General features: G+C 42.1%; 1 non-coding gene across 1 annotated transcript; it reads right to left on the reverse strand.

Moving 5' to 3' along the window:
* Nucleotides 1–15,969: 15,969 nt before the first annotated feature.
* Nucleotides 15,970–16,042, reverse strand: TRNAF-GAA. The gene has a single exon. It is a non-coding gene; the product is annotated as a tRNA-Phe (tRNA).
* Between the last annotated feature and the right edge of the window lie 949 nt (nt 16,043–16,991).

Raw genomic sequence — 16,991 nt, forward strand, 5'->3', positions numbered from 1 at the left:
TATCCAATTTCAAATCACAGCCCCAACAAGAGAAAATGACCATCTCTCAAAAATGACTGATGCAAAAATCGAGGTTCACTCAGCTCTGATCATCTTTCGTGGCAGGGAACAGGTACAGCATCCAGGGTGCAGGAATGAGTTTTTGGTTGATCCTAGAATACTGGGCATTAAATAAAAGATTGGAACCTAAAATACATACACAAATGAACATATCTAGGAGAAAAGAATAAAACGAACTCACAAATATAGAGAACAGACTTGTGGTTGCCAATGGGGTGGGGGTGGGAGAGGAATGGATCAGGAGTTTGGGGTTAGCAGATATATATCCTTTATATATAGGATGGATAAACCATAAAGTCCTACTGTACAGCATAGGAAACTATATTCAACATCCTGTAACAAGCCATAATGGAAAAAATATGACAAAGAATATATATATGCATAACTGGGTCACTTTGCAATACAGCAGAAATTCAACCCAACATTGTAAGTTAACTATACTTCAATAAAATTTTTAAAGAATAGTTTAAGATTTTCCTACATATCCCAAAGCTTAGAGTAGCCTGAGAAGAGGTCCAAATATCTCTTGACCTCACCCCATCCTTTCAAATATATTCAATGAAAACGAGGAAATTCTATACTCCTAACGAATCCACTCTGCTTCAAGATAAGCTGGCTTGGTTGTGAAAGTCGTTGGTTAGTACGCTCTCCCTGGAGGCCAGTCACAAAAACACCTGGAAGCCAGGGGATGATGCAGAATGCTTGGCTGATTTGTTCGGGTTTTCATCCAATCCCTGCAGAGTGGCCCCCCTCAGGCATCTGCAGACCCCATGGTCTGTCTCCTTCGCTCTCTCCTCTCTGCTCCGTCCACCCTTCCGGGCCCAGGGCCGTCTCACTGGCTCCCAGGGCCCAGGGCTGAGAAGACCCTCAATCCTGCTCCCATCGTGGGAAGGCACTCTCAGGCCTCAGCATCTTCCACCCCGACCCTGTCCATCAACAGGAAGCATCTGTAAAATTAAATGACAGTTTCCTCCAAAAATGGTGTCTCAACGCACAATTTCAATGCATCATTATGGCAAGAGAGCCTCTTCGTGCCTGAGGCAAGGATGTCAGAGAAATGGAATTCCCAGGGATGCCACCTCACAGAACCATTACAGTGGAGACAGGAACAGTCCCAAGAGACACCCATGATTCGTGCAGCCAGGGGTGTTTTCCACTGTTTTCTAGAATCAGTAAGTCTGCATAAAATTTCTGACAGGACCAGTTATCAGCAAAAACAGAAAGCAGCAGAGAACCTCTAAAGAAAATTCTTCATGAGGAAAGAGGGGTTGCACACCCTCACAGGGTCGGTCTGTCACACAATGAACAGGGGTCTTTTTTAGCCCCATGACCTGTCCCCATGGGATCGTCCCTTCTCCATCTTGTCTTCTGTCTAAGCAGAGAGATGAAGCCCCTATGAGCCAAAATGTACTCAAACACAAGCTTTATCTGAAAAGTTCATGCCAACTTTGCAGTCTTTTTTTTTTTTTGAGATTTCAATGGAAATTTATTAAAACAGCTTTACATTTGCACATGAGTTTTCTTTAGAACCCATATTGAAAATGGAAGTTATATTATTAATAAAAGAACATTTTAGAACATAGCTTTTGAAAATTTGTATTCAGATCCATCAAATCTTTTCTTTTTGTTTTATTTTTTTTTTTCATTTATTTATATTATTTGGGGGCTAATTACTTTACAATATTGTAGTGGTTTTTTCCATACATTGACATGAATCAGCCATGGATTTACATGTGTTCCCCATCCCGATCCCCCCTCCCACCTCCCTCCCCATCCCATCCCTCTGGGTCTTCCCAGTGCACCAGCCCTGAGCACTTGTCTCATGCATCCAACCTGGGCTGGTGATCTGTTTCACCCTTGATAATATACATGTTTCAATGCTATTCTCTCAGATCATCCTACCCTCACCTTCTCCCACAGAGTCCAAAACTCTGTTCTATACATCTGTGTATCTTTTTCTGTCTTGCATGTAGGGTTATCGTTACCATCTTTCTAAATTCCATATATATGCGTTAGTATACTGTATTGGTGTTTATCTTTCTGGCTTACTTCACTGTATAATGGGCTCCAGTTTCATCCATCTCATTAGAACTGATTCAAATGTATTCTTTTTAATGAGTAACATTCCATTGTGTATTTGTACCACAGCTTTCTTATCCATTCATTTGCTGATGGGCATCTAGGTTGCTTCCATGTCCTGGATATTATAAACAGTGCTGCGATGAAGTTTGGGGTGCACGTGTCTCTTTCAGATCTGGTTTCCTCGGTGTGTATGCCCAGAAGTGGGATTGCTGGGTCATATGGCAGTTCTATTTCCAGTTTTTTAAGGAATCTCCACACTGTTCTCCATAGTGGTTGTACTAGTTTGCATTCCCACCAACAGTGTAAGAGGGTTCCCTTTTCTCCACACCCTCTCCAGCATTTATTGCTTGTAGACTTTTGGATAGCAGCCATTCTGACTGGCGTGTAATGGTACCTCATTGTGGTTTTGATTTGCATTTCTCTGATAATGAGTGATGTTGAGCATCTTTTCAGGTGTTTGTTAGCCATCTGTATGTCTTCTTTGGAGAAATGTTTGTTTAGTTCTTTGGCCCATCTTTTGATTGGGTCATTGATTTTTCTGGAATTGAGCTGCAGGAGTTGCTTGTATATTTTTGAGATTAATTCTTTGTCTGTTGCTTCGTTTGCTGTTATTTTCTCCCATTCTGAGGGCTGTCTTTTCACCTTGCTTATAGTTTCCTTTGTTGTGCAAAAGCTTTTAAGTTTCATTAGGTCCCACTTATTTATTTTTGCTTTTATTTCCAATATTCTGGGAGGTGGGTCATAGAGGATCTTGCTGTGATTTATGTTGAAGAGTGTTTTGCCTATGTTCTCCTCTAGGAGTTTTATAGTTTCTGGTCTTACATTTAGATCTTTAAATCACGTTGAGTTTATTTTTGTGTATGGTGTTAGAAAGTGTTCTAGTTTCATTCTTTTACAAGTGGTTGACCAGTTTTCCCAGCACCACTTGTTAAAGAGGTTGTCTTTTTCCACTGTATAGTCTTGCCTCCTTTGTTGAGGATAAGGTGTCCATAGGTTTGTGGATTTATCTCTGGGCTTTCTATTCTGTTCCATTGATCTATATTTCTGTCTTTGTACCAGTACCACACTGTCTTGATGACTGTGGCTTTGTAGTAGAGTCTGAAGTCAGGCACAACTTTGCAGTCTTATGCTGCACATTTTCATATAAAAATAATTTAGAATTATTTAGAATTTAGAATTCCTTATCAGGAAACTATTAACGTATGTGTCACTAGGGTTCCAGAAAAGAGAAGAAATAAATTGGTGCAAAAAGAAAATACTTGAAAAAGCATAGCTAAAAACTTCTCAAGTAATATGAGGCATAAATTAAGACTTAAGAATCTCAAGGAACACCAGATCAGAGAAACTCAAGGAAAACTGTGCCAATGGTATGTTATGGTCAACTTGATGAAAACCAAAGATAAAGAAAAATGACATATTACATAAAAAAGAGCAACAATTCAAGTCACTAAAGATTATTTACGAAAACAATGTGGATCAGAAGGAATGAGAACATCTTCATAGCATGCTGAAAGAAAAGAACTGTTGATGCATAATTCTCTATGTGAAGATATCCTTCAGAAATAAGTGTAAAATAAAGATGCTCTTAGATGAAGGAAAAGTGAGATAATCATTGTTAGCAGACTTACTCAAAAAGAAATGGTAAAAGACGCTGTTTCCACAGAAAAGTGATACCAAGGGAAATGTAGAATTTCATAAGGAAGGAAAACCAACAGAAATGATAAATAGCTGCATAGCATATTGCACTATTTCTCTCCTCTTAAGTTTTTAAAATATTTATGACTATTAAAAGCAAAAATTACAGTATTGTCTAGTGAGGTTTTCACTGTATGTAAATATAATACAAGTAACAACTAAACTTAAAGTGACAGAGGTGAAAGGGACTTAATTGGTTGTGAGGGTTCCACACTCTACTTGACTAATTAGGCTGTAAAATTAGGCTAATTAGACTGTAAAAATTCATATGTAATTATTATCCCCAGAGCAACACTAAAGAAATCTACGCCAAGAGAGAGAAACCCAAAAGTTAATAGGAAAAATTTAATAAAAGGCTAAAAAATACTCAACCCAAAGAAAGCAGGAGAGATGAAGTAGAGGAATGAAAACAAATAACAGGGCAGCCTAAATTCAACCATATCAATAATTAATTTAAGTGGCTTAAACACACTGATTAAAAGTCAGAAATTATCGGCTGGGATTTAGGAAAGATTTTTAAAGGCTCATTATATGCTATCTATAAGAAACCCACTTTAAAAATAATGATACAGATGAGTTAACAGTAAACAAATGGAAAAAGATGTATGATACGAACACTAATCAGAAGAAATTGGTAAGTGACTATTTTAATCTCAGGGAAAGAAGATTTCACAACAAGTACCAGAGATGAGAAGGGACATTATATGACAATGAAAGGGTCTATTCAAGAAAACAAAGCAGAACTTCCCTGGTGGTCCAGTAGTTAAGACGTCACCTTCCAGTTGGGGGTGTGGGTTCAGTCTCTAGTCTGGGAGCTACGATCCCACATGCTTCTCAGCCAAAAAGCAAAAAGCATAAAAACAGAAGCAATATTGTAACAAATTCAATAAAGACTTTTTAAATGAAAGTGAAAGTGTTAGTCGCTTAGTCCTGTCTGACTATGACCCCATGGACTGTAGCCCGTCACGCTCATGGGATTTCCCAGGCAAGAATTCTGGAATGGGTCTCCAGGGGATCTTCCTGACCCAGGGATCAAGCTCAGGCCTCCTGCATTGCAGGCAGGCTACCGTTTGACCCACCAGGGAAGTCACACAATGAAATTGTAAATTAAGGATTGTAAATTAAGGATTTACAAATTGTAAATTGTAAATTAAGGATGAGCAACTACATTCAGAACGTGGATAAATCCCACAATCAGTGCTGAGTGAAAGAATTAGGCACACATCACGTGTGCTTTCACTCATTTAAAGTATAAACACAGGCAACACTAATCTCCAGTGTTCGGAGTCAGGGTAAATGGTGACCCTTGAGGAAGCAGGTACTACTTCTTGATCTAAGTTCCGTTACAAAGGTGTGGTCTGTTTTTGAAAACTCAGTGGTGTGTGCATTTGTGATCTGTGTGCTTTTCTGTAAGTACTTTTCAGTTTATTTTTTAAATAAAAACGTTATTAAGCATATATTCCAAACACTTGAGTCTGTTGAGCCAGCAAATACACTGAGAGCGTCAAATAACCCCTTACACACATGAGCATGTGTGTTGCAGTTTTGAGACATACTTTGGTAACGTTAACTGATCTTCGTGACCTTTTGGGAGATGACAGGTTCTTTCCAGGGCTTCATGCATTACCCAGAAACCTCTGCATTCCTGGGGTTTTTTCTTTTAAATTAAGAACTTTACATCTCTTTTCTGCCAACAGCAAAATAAGGTATCAATGTTATCTTGGGGTTGCAAGCAGTTAGGGTACAAAATTTGAACATGCAGTGATGGTGAGCTTCCTGTGGGGTAGCTTTGTCAGCTACTTATTCTGAATTAGCAATAAAAAGAAGCAAACTATTGATACTTGCAAAGGCATATATTAATTTCAAATGCATCATGCTCAATGAAAGAAACCAGACTCAAAAGTTTACATACTGTGTGAATGGACAACTAATGAACAACCACAACTCCTAAGATCACATATTACAAGCCTAGCTCACAGACATAGAAAGTACTCTCTCCTTGATTTTCTTTCCTTTCTTAAAAAACTTTTAATTTTATATTAAAGTACAGTTGATTAAGCGGCTTCCCAGTTGACACTAATGGTGTAAAACCCGCCTGACAATGCCAGAGACCTAAGAGACGTGTGTTCAATCCCTGGGTTGGGAAGATCCCCTTGAGGGGGCATGGTAACCCACTGCAGTACTCTTGCTAAAGAATCCCATGGACAGAGGAGCCTGGCGGGCTACAGTCCATGGGGTCACACAGAGTCAGAAACGACTGAAACACACACACAGAGTTGATGAACAATGTTGTGGTAGCTTTCGGTGTATAGCAAAGTGGATTCAGTTACACATTTTCCCATTTAGGTTTTTATATGACATTGAGCAGAGTTCCATATGCTCTTATTGGTTATCCATTTTAAATATAGCAGTGTGTATATATCAATCCCAAACTTCCTAGCCTCTCTTCCTTTTCTTTCTTACCCAAATTTTTTTCTCTCCCTCTGGATCAGTCAGTATAGATTATTACTAGTATAAACTAGTAACAAACAATTTCACTTCAATGGCTTTTATTTATTTTTTTAGTTTTTTTAATTTTTGTTTTATACTGGAGTATAATTGATTAACAGTGCTGTGTTAGTTTCAGGTACACAACAAAGTGATTCAGCTGTACATGTGTATGTATCTATTCTTTTTCAAATTCTTTCCCCATTTAGGTTATTACAAAATACTGAGCAGAGTTCCCTGAGCTATACAGTAGGTCCTCGTTGGTTATTTTTAAAATCAGCAGCGTGTACATGTCAATTCCAAACTCTCAATCTATCCCTCCTCTCCTCACTTACCGCCTAGTAGCTATAAGTTTGTTCTCTGAGAAATAAAGTTCCATTTCTCACTTATTTTATAGTCCATGGTGTACTGGTAGGGGATCTGTTCATCAGAGTTGGTGTGGAGCTCCAGCAGGTTGCCATGCCAAAGAGGAAAAGGGGAAAAGACTTTTAGGAGTCTTGCTCATCCTTGAAAAAAAACCCATGTCAGTTCTGCTCACAGCTCCTTGGTCGGAACTATTCAAAGGCTCTGTCCAACCACAATTGAGCCAAGAAATACAGTCCTACCATGTAAGAAGGAGAACCAGAGATATTTATTGAACTGCATTATTTACTACTACTCCTTTCTAAATTTAAGTTCCCAGGAGAACAAAAAATGCAGTTAATTCCATCTGACTTCATTGTCCTCCCCATTTCAAGTAGCTAGGCTACTGACTCCTGGGGAAAAGAGGAACTGTACATTTAATAATGTATGTCTAGGAACATGGAATGGATGGGTGAGGATGAGGAAGGCAATTCATGGGTTTACAAATCAAACAAACAAGCCAAGAGATATAAAAAAGGACCTTTGGGTATGAATGTGGTCAGAGCAGAACCAATGGGTTAATAAACACAAAATAAAGCAGTACAACTGCAAAGATGAAAATAGCAATATCCAGGACAGCTAATGAGTGCTTAGTCGCTGTTGTGTCTGACTCTCTGTGACCCCATGGACTGCAGCCTGCCAGGCTCCTCTGTCCATGGGATTCTCCAGGCAAGAATACTGGAGGGGGTTGCCATGCCGTCCTGCAGGGGATCTTCCCGACCTAGGGATCGAACCTGAGTCTCCTGCACTGGCAGGTGGGTTCTTTAGCACTAGCGCCATCTGGGAAGCTCAGAAGAGCTAATGCCCATCACTAGAACTCAATCTCTAACCCCAGTATTCCTTCAAAGAAATGTGTCAGCCATGGAGCTGTTAACAAACTTTCAAGGCAGACAAGCTTCTCGGTCTGAGTTAAACCATGATGGGGACTGAGCTAATAAAAGCACACTGATTTTTCTGTTTCTCCACTACATAATTTATGTACTAGTCAGACACAGTTTTCATTTAATCAAGAGCTATCTTGTCCAGCCTTTCAACCTGGAGTAACTTTGTACAAGATGAAAATAACTGAATCCATCGTGATGATAGAAATTTTTCTATTTCTTCCAGACCCTTGCTGGCCAACAGAATGCCAGGAATCTTGCTTCCTTGGATGGTTTATTAAAATGCAGCAGACCCAGATTTCATTAGGGCTGTGAAATAGCATGTGCTGCCCACTAACTAATGCTTGCCAGATGTATAAACTCACCACATCTGCATGTACCAAGCCACCTGCTCAAAGGAGCAGGCCTCCAGAGTCAATGCAGGGAGAACACTGCTAGCGCTTTATTTGCCCTTCACATGATGTGCCCTGGAGCAAAAATCACAAATTAAAATGGAGAAGGGGAATTGCCAGGCTGAGATGGCAGTATTCAAAGGGACAAGGCTTCAGTGAAGGTATTTCCCACGAGATTTTTCCAAGCATATTCCCTGAACTTCTGCATCTATACATTTTAGATTGAACACCAAAGTTCCCATTCCCACCATGATGACCTTGGGTAAATCTCTTAACCTCCTTGAGTTTTACACTCCAAATAAGGAAAATGGGAATGACCGCATGCACTTGTGAGGCTGCTGTGAGGATGAAATGACATGAAATCTAAGGAATTGTTTTGTACAGTGAAAGGGCTATAAAATTGTTCAATAGATGTCTAGTCCACATATGCATTTTTTGAACATGTAAGTGGGGTCAGAAAACCTGATTCTGTCTTCCATTCTTAAAATGTATTACCCTCCACACACATGTTCATTGTCTTTCTTTCTCCCTCTAACTTTCCCTCCCCGATCCCTCCCCTTCTTCCTCCTCGTCTCCTCCTCCTCCTTCTTCTTCCCCTTTCTTTTCTTCTTCTTCTCCTCTCTCTTTCTCTGTCCTTTCATCCTTGCACCCTCTCAGCTTTGGCCGGGCCTTCACTATCATGCCAAGTTTAGCTTGAGACGCTGCAGGGACAGGTGGGGCCAAGGTCATTCATTTTTCCGATGATAAAAGGGCAGGAACAGGCAGAAAGACTGAATAAGGCAAGCTCAACCCCTCCACGCCACTCCCTTGCCTGCCCCCTCTCAGAGCACAAGGATGTAATAGCTATCTTGAATCACCAGCACGGTATACACATCCCTAAGGGGCATATTGCTTAGTTTGGGATGTTTTTGAACTTCACTGAAGTCACCTGTATGACTTGTGTTTTGCACTCAACGTTATATTTTTGAGATTCATTCATATTAATGCAAGAAGCTATAAATTATTCATGTTCACTGCTGTGTAATATTCCATTATATTACACAGCTGGAGGAATCTGTTGATGAAAAGTGGTTTGGAAATCAAGCCTTATGCCAGCTTCCACCATCCCCATGTGAAAAACAGTAGCAGCTACAGAGTGTTCTGTTCATGGGCTGAACAGTACACGTTCATCCTGTGGAAGTTTCATCCCCAATGCCAGGGGGCCACAAAACCGCTCACCTGAAGACTCTCTTTGTTAGCAACATACTTTATTCTATCATTTATGGACATTTGTGCTGTTGTCAGTTTTTCACTAGTACAGACAGCTCTGTAACGAACATTCTTATGCTCGCGAACATGATCAAACTATTTCCCAAGGTAGGAAGGAGAACACTGCTGAGTCACAGGTTACATATATTTTCAAGTTCAGTCTACAGTCCGAAATCATGTTTCCAAAGATCTTGCTCCAGTTTACACCCTGATTTCCCAGTTTCTGGCAAAAATGTTGAAAACTACCTTAGGAAACATTATTCTTACAAGTAGCGGTCACTGGAGTTTCAGACCACTAGCCAAATTGGTTCCCACACATGTCACTTGCAAGTTCACAGTCACAGACACTGCCCCAGGGGAGGGGGAGGTTTTGTCATGCACATAGTTGCTAACAAAGAGAGTCTTCAGATGAGTGGTTTTGTGGCCCCCTGGCATTGGGGATGAAACTTCCACAGGATGAACGTGTACTGTTCAGCCCATGAACAGAACACTCTGTAGCTGCTACTGTTTTTCACATGGGGATGGTGGAAGCTGGCATAAGGCTTGATTTCCAAACCACTTTTCATCAACAGATTCCTCCAGCTAGACTGTGATGTCTTTGTGAACAAGGACCACTCTTTTCTACCTCATGTGTATCTATAATGCTTAGTATGGTATCTGTGTATCATGTGTGTGTCCAGTTGCTCAGTTGTGTCAGACTCTTTGGGACCCCATGGACTATACTTGGCCAGGCTCCTCTGTCCATAGGATTTTTCAAATACTGGAGTGAGTTGCCACTTCATCCTCCAGGGGATCTTCCTGACCCAGGGACTGAACCCGCATCTCCTGTATCTCCTGGATTGGCAGGCAGATTCTTTACCACTGAACCACCAGAGAAGCCCCTGTACATCATAGAGGCTCAATTTAACTTCGTAAGAGTTAATTATTTTGGCAGACAGGCTATGTTTTGCCAGAATCTGTCTCCTCCTCCTTCCAGGTACAGTGCTAGGTTATATTTCCCAGCATTCCTTGCAGTGTGACATGGTCATGAGACTTACTTTTGGCCAATCAATTGTGAGCAGAGGGGCTATTTTCTACCTCTGGTCCTGGCTGTCAAAACCTCCTCTAGGGTGCTGGACACGTTCTCTCTTCCTGGCTGCCCCATGGATGCTCTTTTTTCCCCTTAGCCATCACCTAGGATCACATCACAAAAGTTGGCAATGGCATCTTAAAATCAACAAAGGAAATAAATTTGTTTTCTCTTTAAGACAAACAAAACTGCTTGAGAACCTCTTTGTCTAATTTTAGGGCGATTATTTGAGAGGGCAGATGGGCACATTCATGATTCAGACCTTTGGGTGACTTGAGGCTCAGCTGCCCAGGTTGGTTCTGAATAACCTTGTTGTATTTCTATGCCACGTATACCAGATTTCACTTAATGTGTCACCACTGGTTAAAGGCCAGAAGCATAAGAAACAGTGATGTAGAAATCAACAAGCAAGTAAAAAAGTATTTTAACTCTTTATTGACCAGGGGATTTTTGCAGAAACTGACACCTGTAGCCAATGATTTGTTATGTAAGTGAACACTTCAGTATATATATTGAGACACTCTAGTCAATAGCATTCAGGTAACAAAAGACACATTAATACACTTCTGATCAATGATGTGTTACTTACCCATTGCAGCATAACACATTACTCTAAACCTTAGTGGATTAAAATAAAAACATGAAATACGTCACATTATATCTGTGACTCTAGAATCTGGGCACAGTTTAGCTGAGTCCTCTGGCTCACGAGGTCTCACAAGCTACAATCAAGGTGTTGAGGGGGGCTGCAGACATCTAAGGCTTGACTGGGACAAGATCCATTTCCAAGCTCACTCCATGGTTTTCAGCAGGATTCCACTCCGCATGGGGCACTGGACTGAGAGCTTCAGTTCCTCACCAGCTGTTGGCTGGAAGTTGCCTGGAGGGTGTGTGTGGAGGCTTCCTTATAACATGGCAGCCAGGTTCATCAGAGCGAGCAAGTGAGAAGAGAGAAGTTCAGTTCAGTTCAGTCGCTCAGTCATGTCCGGCTCTTTGTGACCGCATGGACTGCAGCATGCAAGGCCTCCCTGTCCATCACCAACTCCCGGAGAGAGAGCAAAAGAGAAGTCACAGTCCCTTACAACCTGTCCTTGGAAGTAGTATCCCATCAGTTTCACCAGGTTCAGCCCACACTCAAGAAGAAGGAATCATCTTAGAAGCTGCCTCCCACACAAGAAGCTTAAAAACGATAAGTCTGGGACTTCCCTGGTGGTCCAGTGGTTAAGACTTCACTTTCCACTGAAGGGGGTGTGGGTTCAGCATCTGGTCAGGAAGCTAAGATCCCACACGCCTTGCGGCCAAAAAGCCACAACATAGAAGAGAAGCAATATTGCAGCAAATTTAATAAAGACTTTAAAAATGGTCCACATCAAAAAAATATTTTAAGAAATGATAATTCTGCCAAATCACTCCTATATTTTCTGAGCCTAATCTCTAAATTTCATGTATTTAGTCAAAAGCCTTAGTAGCCCTTCAGGCTATCTCCAGCATTCCAGAAGCCAATGTTAAAGTAAGAAAGCTATAATGAGAATTAAATGCATGCTTCTTCCTTTACTGGGAATGAAGCTATCCACTCCACCAATGGGACAGTTTAAATAAATAATGGCAAGTGACCTGTTCTCCTCTTTTATGTCAATATTTAGAAATAAAACTCAAAATTAATCAGTTGAATTTTTTCAGTCAAAATGCAAGAATTCCAAATGTGAGGTCACAAAAGCAGGTCTTGCCTATTTTCAATGCTAACGCATAATTAAATTTCCATTTACATTTTAAAATTGTGTTTCTCAACCAAGTATGATCAACTATGCAATTACTGAGTGTCTTTGTGGATGAATCATGCTTTTCTTACATAATTAATTTAGAGCAAATTGAACAGCATGCATCAATAATTAGATGGGGAAAAACATGTCTAAAAATTCTTAAATTCAATTTTGGTAGCACAAGAAAGTGACAAAATGCATTTTTTTTCTTTTAATTCCTATAGGACAGGCAAGGTAAGAGATTATATATTCTTATATATAGAATATATATACACATATATATACAGCAGAAGGAGGTCCCAGCTGTAAGTTTTAGAGAAACAGCCCAGTGTATTACACACCTTCCTCCCCGTCTCTGATTCATGTGACAATGGACGAATCAAATGCATTGGAAAAGACCCACCATAATCTGTTCCCATAGCCCTATGCAGTACACAGATTTGGAACTATTAGCTCCCAGCAAGCTCACACATTTTAGTTAGCCATGGGCACCTGGAATGGCGGAAGCCTTCAGCCATGTCAACGCCGCACAGCTGGTCCAGGCTGCGGAAACTGTCTCCTCCTCAGGACACCACTCCATGTCCAGTCACCACCGCAGGAGACCTAAATGCAGAGAGGATTTCCCCAGCTGCTCTCAAGAGCCCAGAAGAAGCTCAACTTGAGCTGAGGAGAGAGCAGGGAGCATGGAATTCTAGCCAAAGTTGGAGTGTGTTGGAGGAAACCCCAGCTGAGGAAAGAAATGGGCAGGGAAGGCATCTAGAGGCAAGAGCTAACGGGCAAACCTAATCAGTCCAGCAAACTTGCGGTGACATTTTCAAGTGTAAGGTCATTCTGAGTTGCAGAACTAAGAACATCTTTAGATGTCAAAATGGCTTTTGCTAAATGTCAACTTGGTAAATTTGTTTTCCCTTTGGCTCGTTAAAAGAGAATTAACCATTTATCCAATAATGAAAAGAAATATGATCCTCCCAGGGTTCACAAGCGTTCACCTGAGGCTGGCCTAGTCTCTCCCATCTAGCCAATTTTGCTCGTTATATATATATATATACATTGCTGTTGTTCAATTGCTAAGTCATGTCCAACTCTTTGAGACGCCATGGACTGCAGCTCCCGGAGCTTGCTCAAACTCATGTCCCTTGAGTTGGTGATGCCATCCAACCATCTCATCCTATCGTCCCCTTCTTCTCCTGCCCTCAATCTTTCCCAGCATCAGGGTCTTTTCCAATGAGTTGGCTCTTTGCAGTGATGGCCAAAGTATTGGAGCTTCAGCTTCAGCTTCAGCATCAGTCCTTCCAATGACCATTCATATTAGCAATATGTACTTACCAAGAGGCCTCAGGTAGCTGGGAAAGTCCTTGTCCTCGGAACACTTGCAGTCTGCTGCAGGGACCGAGTGGGGTGCAGTTGGTGATGTCGCAACGGGGAGGGGTCCCATTCTCCAGAATTGCTGAGCACTGCACTACAAAAGCACTTTGCAGGGGACCCTGCCCAGGTAAGGATGGGGGTTTCTGGGTGATAATTAGCTGTCATGACATTTAGCGGAGCCCTCTGGGCTGAACAGGAGAGAGCTAAAGAAAGTGAAAGGTGGTTTAAGGTCCAACATTTCTTTACCATTTTTGATAGAGGTATTTATTCTTACTACTAAGGTTACAGAAAAACAACATGCTGGCATTCTAATGTGCCTAGATTTTACACATATTTGAAACAGTGTCATGTATTTTTTTAAAGTATAGTTGATTTACGATGTTTCAGGTGTGCCGCAAAGTGACTCAGTTATACATATATATGTATATTCTTTTTTCAGATTCCTCTCCATTAAAGGTACAAGTTATTGAATACTGTTCCTGTGCTATTGTTCCTCAATATTGTTCCCTGTGTTATAGGCCCTTGCTATTTATCTATTTTATATATAATGGTCAGTCAGTCAGTTCAGTCGCTCAGTCGTGTCCAACTCTTTGTGACCCCATAAATCGCAGCATGCCAGGCCTCCCTGTCCATCACCAACTCCCAGAGTCCACCCAAACCCATGTCCATCAAGTCGGTGATGCCATCCAGCCATCTCATCCTCTGTCATCCCCTTCTCCTCCTGCCCCCAATCCCTCCCAGCATCAGGGTCCTTTCCAATGAGTCGGCTCTCTGCATCAGGTGGCCAAAAGTATTGGAGTTTCAGCTTCAGCATCAGTCCTTCCAATGAACACCCAGGACTGATCTCCTTTAGGATGGACTGGTTGGATTTCCTTGCAGTCCAAGGGACTCTGAAGAGTCTTCTCCAACACCACAGTTCAAAAACATCAATTCTTCTGTGCTCAGCTTTCTTCACAGTCCAACTCTCACATCCATACATGACCACTGGAAAAACCATAGCCTTGATTAGACAGATCTTTGTTGGCAAAGTAATGTCTCTGCTTTTTAATACGCTATCTAGGTTGGTCATAACTTTCCAATGGTATGTATCTATTAATCCCAAATTCCCAGTTTATTCTTCCCCTCCCTTTCTCCTTTGATAATCTTAAGTTTGCTTTCAATTTCTGTGAGGATATTTCTGCTTTGTATCATTTTTTAGATTCCACACACAAGTGATATAGTATGAAATTTGTGTTTGTCTGAATTACTTCACCTAGGGTGATTATCACTGGGCCCATCCAATGACATTTCTGCAACATAGCAGCCCTGGCTCCGGTCATAGCACTACGTCTGTTTTAATTTATTTTATCCTCAACAACCCCTGGCAACCCCCATTATCCCCAGTTTACAAGTAAGGAAGCTGAGGGACAGGAATGTGAACTGATCCTCCCCCCAAGATCCCCCAGCTAGTAAGTGGCTAAAAATAATTCTAAACAACCGAGGATGGGGACTGGGGGCAGGGAGGAGGTGATTGGAGGCATGGGCTGTCTTGAGATTTTTTAAAAAGCCAGAAGAGTCCAGATCATGTAGGTCCACACACATCAGGTTCAGAATTTGCAAGCATCTTAGCAACTCATGAAGGGGTTCGAGTTGGTGACACTAAGAGCTGCTGTGAACTCCAGAAAGTCCACACCGTGTGCCATGTGCAAATTTTATGGGAGGCAGGCAAGGTTGCTATCTCTACCACCTGGTGGGAGACAGGGAGCCCGAGCTAGAGGAGCTGCAGTGAGGAGGATGGGGACGAGGATGAACCCGGGACCTTGGGATGAGAGAGGTTGGGAGGAGGGAGGCAGGGAGGCCAACACCAGGCTCCTGGCTTGGGGTCCCCACAACTGATGGAGTGCCCGGGGGAATCCTCTGAGATCCTGGAATAACAGTGATGGTGACTGGCTCTGTCCCTCAACTCCTTGATGGCAGCAGGCTACAGACTTGGAAGACACATCTGCCTTAGAGCTAGGAATGCAAGTTCTCTCACCTTGTCACACTGTCATTCACTCCTAAACACAGTTTGAGCGTTTGAATAAAACAAAAGTGAACATGAGAAAAAGTGAAAGTGTCCAACTCCTTTTGACCCTATGGACTGTTGCCTGTTAGGCACTTCTGTCCACAGGAGTTCCCAGGCAAGAATACTGGAATGGGTTGCCATTTCCTTCTCCAGGGAATCTTCCCAACCCAGGGACTGAACGCAGGTCTCCTGCATTGCAGGCAGATTCTTTACCGTCTGAGCCACCAGTGAGCGAAAGTCACGCAGTCGTGTTTGATGGACTATACAGTCCATGGAGTTCTCCAGGCCAGAACACTGGAGTGAGTAGCCATTCCCTTCTCCAGGGGATCTTCCCAACCCAGGGATCAATCCCAGGTCAAGGGGATCTTCCCAACCCAGGGATCAATCCCAGGTCTCCCACATTACAGGTGGAATCTTTACCAGCTGAGCCATAGGAGAAGCCCAAGAATACTGGAGTGAGTAGCCATTCCCTTCTCCAGGGAATCTTCCCAACCCAGGAGTCGAACTAGGGTCTCCTGCATTTCAGGCAGATACTTTACCAACTGAGCTATCAGGGAATCCCTAAACCACCAGGAACTTTTTTAAAAAGGAATAGAGGAGCCAGCAATGTGATAAAGTATCAGAGGCAAAACTTGCCACATTTCTACCCTGTGACCTCATCTTACAGAAGGCCCTTGAAGATGCTCAGAGAACAGATATTCCAAGTATTAGACTATTGCCTCATGGTTATTTCCAACCACTCTAATGTTCACAAGCTGCCTCAATGTCCTGAATTAATCAGTGCTTCTTATGTTTTGTCTCTATTTGCTCTAAGGAAGAGATCAGTTGATACATCAACTATTTAAGATTAAATTTTTTTTTTTTATTTTGGAGACTTTCTCCTACTTTGTGGGGGAAAAAAACACCCTAAAAGTCACCCAAAAACTCATTTTTATGACGGCTGACACATCTGGGGGCTATGAAAGATGTCTGCATTCCTTCCCTTTTTTTGGCCAACACTTCAGAGAGCGTGGTTTTGGATTTCTGTGCTGTTCCCTCTCTTCCTGCGAGAAGAACAGGCCAGCCTCGCTTCTGTCCTCTTCTACCAAGCTATCGCCCAGGGCCCACCTCCGAGGCACTTCGTTTATAAGCAGTTCTGAGAAGCAAGGGGTCAGAGTGGGTGAGAGCTGGTCCAAAGAGGCATTTGTGGATGGCAAAATTCAGACAGCAGCGTGCATTCCAGAGAGGGCAGCCCTGTGGTGTATTCTGCAGCTGGGCCCAAGGAAAATACGCCTGCTCCTCTCAGCTCCAGCCCCTCCCTGGTGGGGATGTCTCTAACTGGGCCCCCCCACTCTTGAGGATCAGCTGATGGGCCCACATTGAGGGAGGCAGCTGGTGAAGAATTCATCTGGGCTGATTTGCAGAGAAAGACCATTGATTCCTCTGGGCTTGTTAAGTCGATATCCTCTATACAAAATATAATCCAAAGGATTGCAAGATGAACCAGCTGAAGCCACTGTTACCAAA

The sequence above is a fragment of the Cervus elaphus genome, chromosome 13, assembly GCF_910594005.1.
Source record: "Cervus elaphus chromosome 13, mCerEla1.1, whole genome shotgun sequence".
NCBI lineage: Eukaryota > Metazoa > Chordata > Mammalia > Artiodactyla > Cervidae > Cervus > Cervus elaphus.